At 38.7% G+C, this 10442-nt stretch overlaps 1 pseudogene; it reads left to right on the top strand.

The window, feature by feature from the left end:
- The first annotated feature begins 9129 nt into the window (after positions 1-9129).
- On the top strand, positions 9130-9864 carry LOC149549335 (L-type lectin-domain containing receptor kinase SIT2 pseudogene; annotated as a pseudogene).
- Positions 9865-10442: the final 578 nt, after the last annotated feature.

The raw sequence follows: 10442 nt of genomic DNA, 5'->3' as shown, positions 1-10442 counted from the left end.
GTTAAAAACCAATCTATGTATTTTGTAGAAATACTTGCATCGAAAAATATTCCATAATAACAATAGCAACACGAAGCCACAAAAACATTGATCTTATGCAGTGACACCGCAAAAATAGAGTTTGATTTGGAAATAGAAGCATCTGTGATGCAACAGTACTATTGTGGAGACTTTCATAAAATGATGGTTGAGGACTCGAACAGTTTATCAATAGCTTCATCATACAAAAATCCTTCTTCTATACATTAACACCATCAGGAAATGATAGATCTTCATCTGACTTTGCAAAGTCTATAGTGCATCCAAAGACATGGAAATGGAAGCATCGCTATTGTGACTATAATTTAGAACAGACTTGGTAACACTGCTTGGTGAGCTTAACTCCAAATCAACAGGAGCATAAAAACCTGGAATAGGAGCTTCTTCTGCAAGTATTTGCACAACTTGTCTCATCCCAAGCCTGCCTTCTACCTAACGATTAGAGCATATCATCCCTATTGCGAGCACTCTCTCCATCTCCCCTTCAACATATTGCTCACCAAGATTTGGGTCTGCTGCATCCATTAGACTACCATGCGCATGCAACTATCTCACCCACTTTACCATGGCTGTCTAACCAGGTTCCAGAGTGGGATTGAAGGGTCTCCTTCTGCATGCAACCTCCAACATAAATATACCAAAGCTAAACACATCTGTCGTAGGGCTCACCTTTCTTGTGTGAACCAGCTCCAGTGCGATGTACCCCAATGTTCCAACCACTTGAGTAGTGTGTGATTTTTTGTTGTGCTCATACAGACGGGCGAGCCCAAAATCCCCTAACTTCCCATTCAACTCCGAGTCTAGCAAAACATTGCTGGACTCGATGTCTCTATGTACTATGCATTTCTCCCACTCTTCGTGAAGATACAAAAAACCTGCAACCACATCTCTGATTATTCTGTACCTGTGATCCCAGTTGAGCACCTTCTCTCAGTTTCCAAATATCATCTTATCCAGGCTACCATTTGGCATGTAGTCATAAACTATGAATAGCTACTTTTCCCGCCTACAGAAGCCTCTGATCTGCAAAAGATTTCGATGTTGAAGGCAATCGAGACTTGAGATTTCTGCTATGAATTCCTTCATCCCATCATTTTTTTCTCTAACAATACATTTCACTGCTACTTGGAAACCGTTTGTGGGAAGGATTCCTCTATATACCCGATCCAAGCCTCTAGATCCTATAAGTTCTTCCTCTCAGAAGCCCTTGGTTGCTGTATGTAGGTCTTCATAGTTAAACCTGTGAGGCTAGTATTCCTCCTCCCATTCTTCAATAACTTCTCTGTACTAGTTTCTCTTCAACTGCATAAGGTATGTGTGAGAAAAAAGAAAATCACAACTTTAAAAAACTCTGCTCGTCACTAACTATTGCAGAGTGCCAGTTTGCTTAGCACCTTAGAGAGCCAAGTGGTAGTTTGCTCGGCATGTGAAGGTGTCGAGTGATAGGCAGTAGGTGTCGAGTTAGCTCAGCACATGAAGAAGTTGAGTAAGCTCAGCACAAGAAGGGCAATACTCGGCAACAATGGATGTCGAGTGAGCTCGGCTCAAACTAAAAAAATTATACCTTAGAGAAATTTTAATGTGAATGTTTCCACAATTAAAACTAGAGAGCCAAAGCTTGAAGCTTCTAAACAAACTTTATAGAAAACAATGAATAGAGGAAGAACAATGGATTCAAGTATGCCCGCTTGTTTTCTATTCAACTTTGATTAAAAACATTACAAAATATGAGAGCATTCGGCTTCAACCAGAAAACCCTAAAATAATCCTAAACTGGTAAAACTTCAAACTTCAATGAATTTTAAACTTGCAGCTCTAATGGCTACATACAATGGTGCCTGGAGCGATCACTGCTTCAATAGGAAAAATCCAACTGTAACTAACTTACAGAATGAACAGAGGAAACATGTGCAACTGGAAACACGACACAGACTTCCTTGTCTCTGCAATGACTGATCTGCTGATCAACTTCTTTCTTCTTTCTCTGCTCTGCAACTTTCTGCTAAAATTCTAATCTGCTGAATCACTTGAATGAATCTAAAACATTATTCTTTTGTCATATTTTTCTCCCTCTTTCCTAATTTGAAAAACTCACCCACCGTAATTATTGTTTCGATCTGTTCTAGAGTCCGTCAGGTGGTAGGTGGGTATTTGGCTCGAGGGACAAACGACCATTGCATTTAATATTCCAACACTCCCCCTTTGTCTTGAGCCAAACAAACAAGGATCACTAGTGATCCAAATCAACTATACCAAGACTCTCCCTTAGGTGTACAAAACTTTCAATGCCTAATGGCTTAGTAAAAATGTCTGCTAGCTACTGCTTAGACCTGCAAAATTCCATCTTGATATCCCCATTCTCCACCAACTCTCTGATCAAGTGATATCTGATCTCAATATGCTTACTTCTACCATGGAAGACTAGATTCTTGGACAATGCAATTGAAGAGATGTTGTCAGAATAAATTGTTGTTCCATCCTCTTGCCTTTCATTCAAGTTTGTCAAGATCCTCCTTAGCCAAATTGCTTGACATGTTGTTGCATTTGCTGCTATGTATTCAACCTCTACTGTAGATTGAGCAACAATAGGTTGCTTCTTGGATGCCCATGAAATTGAACCCAATCCCATATGAAACATGTATCCGGAAGTGCTCTTCCTATCATCTATACTTCCAGCCCAATCACTATCCATGTAACCAACCAACTTGAAATCATCATTTGTAGTATACAAAATTCCAAATCCCTTGGTACCTTTCACATACCTTAGGATCTTCTTTCCCACTTGCCAATGGGAATCTTTTTGTGTTTCCATAAATCTGAAAATCAAACTTACTGCATGCATTAGGTCTAGCCGAGTTGCAGTCAAATACATTAAACTTCCAACCATACTCTTGTATAATGTTGGATCCACTCTCTCGCTAGAGTCTTCCTTGCTCAACTTCACACCTATTGCTATTGGTGTGGGGGCTGCCTTACTGTTTTGCATTTTAGATCTCTCCAAGATCTGCCCTGTATATTTTTCTTGAGAGATGAAGATGCCATCATACATTTTTTTTACTTCTATGCCTAGAAAATATTTTAAGAGACCTAGATCTGTCATATCAAATTCTCTTTTCATGGCCTCTTTAAACTCACCAATTAGAGCTTTGTCATTTCGAGTAAAAATTAAGTCATCTACATACAAGACAATAATCAATACATTACCATCTATTGCCTTGATGTAAAGAGTGGGCTCAACATTGCTTTTGCTAAAGCCATTGCTCATCAAATATGAGTCAATCTTGTTGTACCATGCCCGTGGAGCTCGCTTGAGCCCATAAAGAGCTATCTTCAATCTATATACTTTGTGTTCTTCACCTGTAACTTCATAACTAGGTGGCTACTCCACATATACTTCTTCTTTCAACACACCATTAAGGAAGGAAAACTTCACATCCATTTGAAATACCTTCCATTTGTGTTGAGCTGTAATTGCTATGACAGCACGCACGGTTTCCATTCTTGCAATAGGAGCATATGTCTCATCATTGTCTCTTCCATACTGTTGTTTGTAGCCCTTGACTACCAACCTTGCCTTATGCCTATCAATCTTGCCTTCAGCATTGCATTTGGTCTTATAGACCCATTTCACTCCAATCACTTGCTTCTTTGGAGGCAATTCAGTTAGCTCCCATGTCTCATTTCTTTCTATGGCATCTATTTTCTCATCCATGGCCTTACACCATTTCTTTTCCTTAATAGCTTCTTCAAAATATATTGGATCACTATGAGAAAATAATGCAAAATTAACACTCTCATCATAATCTTCATACCTTTCATCTTGGTATATCTCCCTAAGACTCTTGGTCTTTCTTGGTAATAGGGAGGAGAGTGTGGGATCAAAATCTTCACTGTTGTTGCATTTCTGACTAGCTCGGTCTTCACTAGTACTTGGCACTGACACTCGGTCACGCCTAGAGGAGCTCGGCAATGACTGAACCTACTTGCCTTTTCTTCTATTTGCTCCTTCTTCTTGCTGTTCATCAGTGTCTTCTTCACTCATAATTGGCACTTTACTTGAAGTGCTCAGTGACTCATCAGTTGGACCATACCAAGAGTGATTTTCAAGAAATTCCACATCTCTTGAAAGAGTCATCTTGTTGTTCAATGGGTCATACAATCTCTATGCCTTTGATTTCGAGTTGTACCCTACAAAGATGCACTTCACACCTTTGTCATCCAATTTTTGCCTTTTTTCTTAGGCACATGTGCATATGCAACACATCCAAACACTCTTAGGTGTTCAACTATCCATCTTCCTCATGACCATGCTTCCATTGGAATTCTGTCATGGACTACCTTTGTAGGACACCTATTAATTAGATAAACTATTTTTGCCACAGCCTCTCCCCAAAATTTAGTTGGGAGACCTTTCTCTTTCATCATGCTCCTTGCCATTTCAATAATGGTCCTGGTCTTTCTTTCAGCCACTCCATTCTGTTGTGGTGTATAGCTGGCTGTGAGTTCTTTCTTTATGTCATGTTTCCTACAAAAGTTTACAATAAAATTGGAGGTATACTCCCCTCCTCTATCTGATCTTAGGACCTTGATATAATGTCCACATTCTCTTTCAGCTTGGGCTTTAAATTCTACAAATTGATCAAATGCTTCAGATTTATTCTTTAAGAAATACACCCATGTCCTATGACTGAAATCATCAATAAATGTCATGAAATAAGTCCTCCCCCTAATGGAAGTAACTTGCATAGGACTGACTAGGTCAGTATGCACTACCTCTAATGGATATCTAGCCCTCCTAAAATTTCCAGAATTAAAGGGAATCCTATGTTGCTTACCCAAAATATAAGCCTCACACTTGTCACATGAATTTCCTATGCGTGGAAAACCTTCTACCATTCTTTTATTTGACAATAAATTTAAACCAGCATAGCCAAGATGACCATACCTGAGGTGCCATAGTCATGAGGGGTCTTCAATCACACTCCTTAGAGATGATTGTGTGGGAGGTGCAGCACCAACTTGAGATGAGAAACATGTCACTATCTTCAAGGGAAACATTCTGTTCTTTGTCATTTGAAATCTTACAAGTAAGTTCTTGCTCCCATCTTTTTCATGAATGACACACGTGTCATTCTCCATCAGCACTTTGTATCCATTTTGAATGAGCTAACTAATGCTCATAAAATTGTGCTTCATATCAGGGGTGAAATACACATTTTGTATTTCCTTCTTCTCACCTTTCTTGGTGCGGACCATAATAGATCATTTTCCCACAATTGGTAGGGTTTCATTGTTTCTCATTTTAATCTAAGATTTGAAACTCTTGTCAATGAATGAAAAAAAAGTTTCATTACCACTCATATGGTTACTACATCCACTATTGAGGTACCAAACCTCAAGGCTTCCTTCTTCACCAACATTACACATGATGAGGTAGTGGCATTGTTTCCACTTCCCATATTAACATCAGCCACATTTGCTTGTCCTGACTAATCATTTTGCTTCTTCCAGCATTCATTTTCATAATGCCTATATTTGTGACAGTAGTAGCATTCTACATTACTCTTATTTGAGTTGTAATTTTTCTTACCTCCTCTTGAAATATTTTGTGAGCTACTTGCCTTATCTGCTCTTCCTGAGCTTTCTGTTGTAGCATTCCTTTATCCTCCATTACCTCGGCCTCTACCTCTAGAGTTTTTGCCTGAGTCATTTCTTCCTCTTCCCCTTCCTCTTGAATTTGTCTGAGCCTTGAATTCTTGCTCTTGGGAAGATGAAGAAATAGATCTGTTGATCCTATGCTCATGGGTTTGAAGTGTACCCATTAACTCATCCATTGTCAAAATAGTGAGGTCTTTTGCCTCTTCTATGGTCATGACCAAATTATCATATTTATGAGGTAAACTCCAAAATATCTTTTCCACTATCCTCTGCTCTTGATAGTCTTCTCCATTTGACTTCAGTTGGTTAATCACATTGGAGGTCCTTGAACTGAAATCTACAACTGATTCATTTTCCTTCATTTGAAGGTTCTCAAACTCCCTCCTTATATTTTGTAGCTTTACTATGCAGACTTTATCAGTCCCCTTGAAGTTTGTCTCAAAGATATCCCATGCTTCCTTTGCATAATTTGTTGCTACAATCTTTGGAAAAATTGTCTTTGTCATTGCTGCTTCAATAAGACTTAATGCCTTTGCATCTTTCCTCCTTGACTCTTTCAAATGAGTCTTCTATGCATTTGTGAGGGCAACATACTGAGTTGGATCAATTACATCATTGAATCCATTAACTACAAACTCCCACAAATCATTTGCAACCATTATGGTCTTCATCTTCTTTGCCCATGTATCATAATTTTTCCCATTAAAGGATGGTGGTTACTGCCATATCTTTCATGCATCTCCTTCCATGTCAACTATCCCAAGAAAAAAACAAATGCCCTAACTCACTGTGGATGTGGGGCCTCAAATCTTTGATACCATATGAGAAATATTATAAATTTAAATTACAACTCACAACCCTAAACCTAAAATCTTTGCTCGACACTTAAAAACTGCTCGGCACATGAAGGTGCCGAGTGCTAGTTTTGCTCGGCACTTGAAGGTGTTGAGTCACAGATTGCTTGGCACTTGATGGTGCTAACTAACAGGCAACAGGTGTCGAGTGACAGGATGCTCGACACTTGAAGAAGAATGCAGTAAGTGTCGAGTTAGCTCGGCACTTGAAAAAAATGCCTGGCACACAAAGTCAATGCTCGGCAACAATAGATGCCGAGTGAGCTCGACTCCAACTGAGAAAGAGGATGTCGAGTGCTCTATTTCAAACTAAAAAATTATAACTTAAGAAATTCCAACGTGAATGCTTTCACCATTAAAACCAGAGAGCCAAAACATTAAGCTTCAAAACAAACTTATCAAATGCAACATTCAAGGGAAGAGTAATGGATTCAAGTATGCCTTCTTACTTTACTATTCAACTTGATTAAACCATTACAAAATCTAGGAGTATTCGGCTTCAACCAAAAAAAATCCTAAAATAACCCTAAACTGATAATGCTTCAAAAACTTTAAACCTGCAACTCTAATGGCTGCATACAATGGTGCCTAAAGCAATCACTACTTCAACAAGACAAATTCAAAAAACTTATAGAGAGAACAAGGGAAACACATGCAACTACAGACACAAACTTCTTTTCTTCTTCATTCTTCTGCTCTGTTGTGCTCTGCAACTACTGATCTGCTGAAAAACTCACTGAATGAATGAATAAACATTCTTTTTTTCACATTTCATTTTCCCCCTATTTTTTGATTTCAAAAAATCTCACCCATCGTATTTATGTTTCTATCTATTCTAGGTGTCAAAGATGGTAGGTAAGCATTTGGCTCAAGGAGCAAACGTATGCTTCATTTAATATTCCAACAAAATCTAGCTTCAGAATATGTGGGTATTCTACGATAGCAAAATGTAGGCCCCTTCCAAGTAAAGGCCGCTACCATTGGACCAGCTATGGTCTTTTCCACAACTGGTTTGGCTTCGCAAAAAGTTCTTGATAAATGGTTCTTCAGTTTTTGATTTATTTTGGTTCCCCTTTCTACATTTCGTTCATATTCGAATAATCAAATAGCTTTCGGGATTCCAATTACAGGAGAGCTTTCTGTATTAACACTAAAAGGAATGGAATTTTTGCAGTAAATAGAAAGGTAAATCTGTACCATTTTGTAAGCCAAATTTAGTTATTTTTAACTTTTCCATTCATAGGTGTATTCCTAGTTCAAAAAGAATTATTGCAACCTGTTGGTCGACTGCCTCAAAGTTTTCTTTTCCATTTTGATCTATGTTGCTTATTATATTTTAAATTCAAATAGGATAGTGAAGTCCAGCTGGAGTTCGACAGTACAAAGCTTGAGCATGGTCCTTCTTTATCTTCTCCTTGCCTCGTATGTTGTCCAAGCTAAGACAAATTTTATATTCAACCAATTCAATGCGTTGAACCTCCAATTGCTTGGAAATGCTTCTGTGTGGTCCAATGCCATCTCCCTTAATCAACCATCCCAATATAGTATGGGGTGAGCTTTCTATCCCCATCCTATGTGTATGAAAGATCTTGCCTCTCTCAATTCTATCTTCTCTTTCACAACAACTTTCGTGTTTTCCATTGTTGCTTCTTCAAAAACATTCAGTGGGCATGGACTGGCATTTTTAATGACCCCCAACAGGTCTGTAGACGGATACTTATCAGGTTCGTACCATGCTTTGATTAGCAATTTGTCAGTTATGGGAGATTCCTCTAATCGTCTATTTGTAGTCGAGTTTCACACATCAATGAACTTGCATGTTGCGGATATTGACGACAATCATGTTGGTGTGGATATCAACGACATCATGTCTGTAAACTCTACTCCTGCAGGCTACTGGATTAATAGCAGCCGATTCTAGGATTTGGATCTCAAAAGCAGGGAAAATATTCAAGCTTGGGTTGATTATGACGATCTTCGCAAGGAGCTCAAAAATTTATCCCTCTCCAACATTCTTGAAGAAGAAATGTACGTCGGTTTCTCGGCACCTACAAGAACTCTTGTTGAAGAGAATTACATACTCGCCTGGAGCTTTACTACAAATGGACATGCCACGTCCCTAAATTCATCTAATTTTCCATCCTTCTCACACAGAAAGTCCAAGACCTCAAATTCCAGACTAATTTCTAGCATTAGCACAACTTGCATTGTTCTCATCCTAGTGGCAATGCTAGCATCACTTGTGTGGTTGAAAAAAAACCAGTACGGAGAAGTAATGGAAGAATGGGGGATAGAGTATTGGGCTCACAGGTTCCATTACAAAGAGCTATATATTGCAACCAAGGGCTTCTGAGAAGAAAAACTTTTGGGATCTGAAGGCTTCGGTCGGATATACAGAGGATTACTTCCCACAAGTGGCGTCCAAGTAGCGCTGAAATATATTCTTAGAGAAACTGACGACGGGGTGAAGGAATTCATTGCAAAAATCTCAAGTCTTGGTCACCTTCAACATCGAAACTTTGTGTAGATCAGAGGCTACAGCAAGTGAGAAAAGCAGTTATTCATAGTGTATGACTACATGCCAAATGGGAGCCTTGAAAAGATGATATTTGATAGCCCAAAGAAGTTGCTCGACTGGGATCACTGGTACAGAGTCGTCAGAGATGTTGCTGTGGGGCTACTGTATCTTCACAAAGAGTGGGAGAAACGCATAGTACACAAAGACATCAAGTCAAGCAACATTTTGCTGGACTCAAAGTTCAATGGGAAGCTAGGGGATTTTGGGCTTGCTCATCTGTACGATCATAAAAAAAGCTTACAAACCACTCGTGTGGTAGGAACGTTGGAGTACATCGCACCGGAGTTCGTAGAGATAGGAAAGGTGACCCCTGCCTTAGATGTGTTCAATTTTGCTATTTTTATGTTGGAAGTTGTATGCAGAAGAAGACCCATGGATCTCTCCATCCAATCTGATAAAATAGTTCTGGTGGACTGGGTGAGAGAACTATTCTCTGCAATCAGTCTAATGGACAAGGTCGACCCAAATCTTGGTGGGCCGTATGTTGAAGATGAGATGGAGAGAGTGCTGAAATTGGGTCTAATCTGTTCCAATCCTCAGCGAGAAGGCAAGCTTGGAATGAGACAAGTCTTGAAAATACTGGAAGAAGGAGCTCCAATACCAGATTTCAGTACTCCATTTTACATGGAGACAATTGCACCCATCAATATGTGGAAGTCTCCACCATATTACAGCCGCGGCACAAACACTTTCGCTTCCAAGTCAAGCGATCTTTCTTGCGGTGTCATTGTATAAGTTAAGATCTCTATTTGTGGCCTTCTTATTGTAAACATGTTGTTTAGTTTCAAATATTCACTGACGCAAGTATTTCTACAGAACGCAGTAGCTTTTATCATTAACATAGCTTTTAACATTAACATTTATTTAATTGGAATTGGTTTCTTTTCAATTTCTAAATAGTTTGTTTCCAATGTACATACTATTTACTCCACTTGACCTTAATCCGAAACAACTAAAATCTCTTCCTCCCCAGACGTTAAAATCAATTCCTTTGTTGGATTCTACCAAATGTCTCCTACTCCCCATTATAATAAATCTTGTTGACTCAACTCTTCCACTTGAAATAACTCCATCTTGATTCTTAATAATATAATGAATCTTCTCAAGTCTTCAGCTTAAAAAGATCTTTTAATTTTAAGAATATAATAATTAAGCACTTAGGTTTCGGTTGGTTGCAGAATTGAGTGGAAATAGGAAAATCTAAATACCCACATCAGCAATTTGACATTTGTTTGCAAAATACAAATTTGGAATTAGAATTCGCCTATCCTAATTTGATCCCAAAATGAGCATAGTGAAATTTCCAAAAAAAG

The sequence above is a fragment of the Cupressus sempervirens genome, chromosome 7 (assembly GCF_028749045.1).
Source record: "Cupressus sempervirens isolate cs-2001-9-10 chromosome 7, ASM2874904v1, whole genome shotgun sequence".
Taxonomy (NCBI): Eukaryota; Viridiplantae; Streptophyta; class Pinopsida; order Cupressales; family Cupressaceae; genus Cupressus; species Cupressus sempervirens.
The sequence above is the reverse complement of the archived record's forward strand: the minus strand, read 5'-3'. Positions and strand labels throughout refer to the sequence as shown.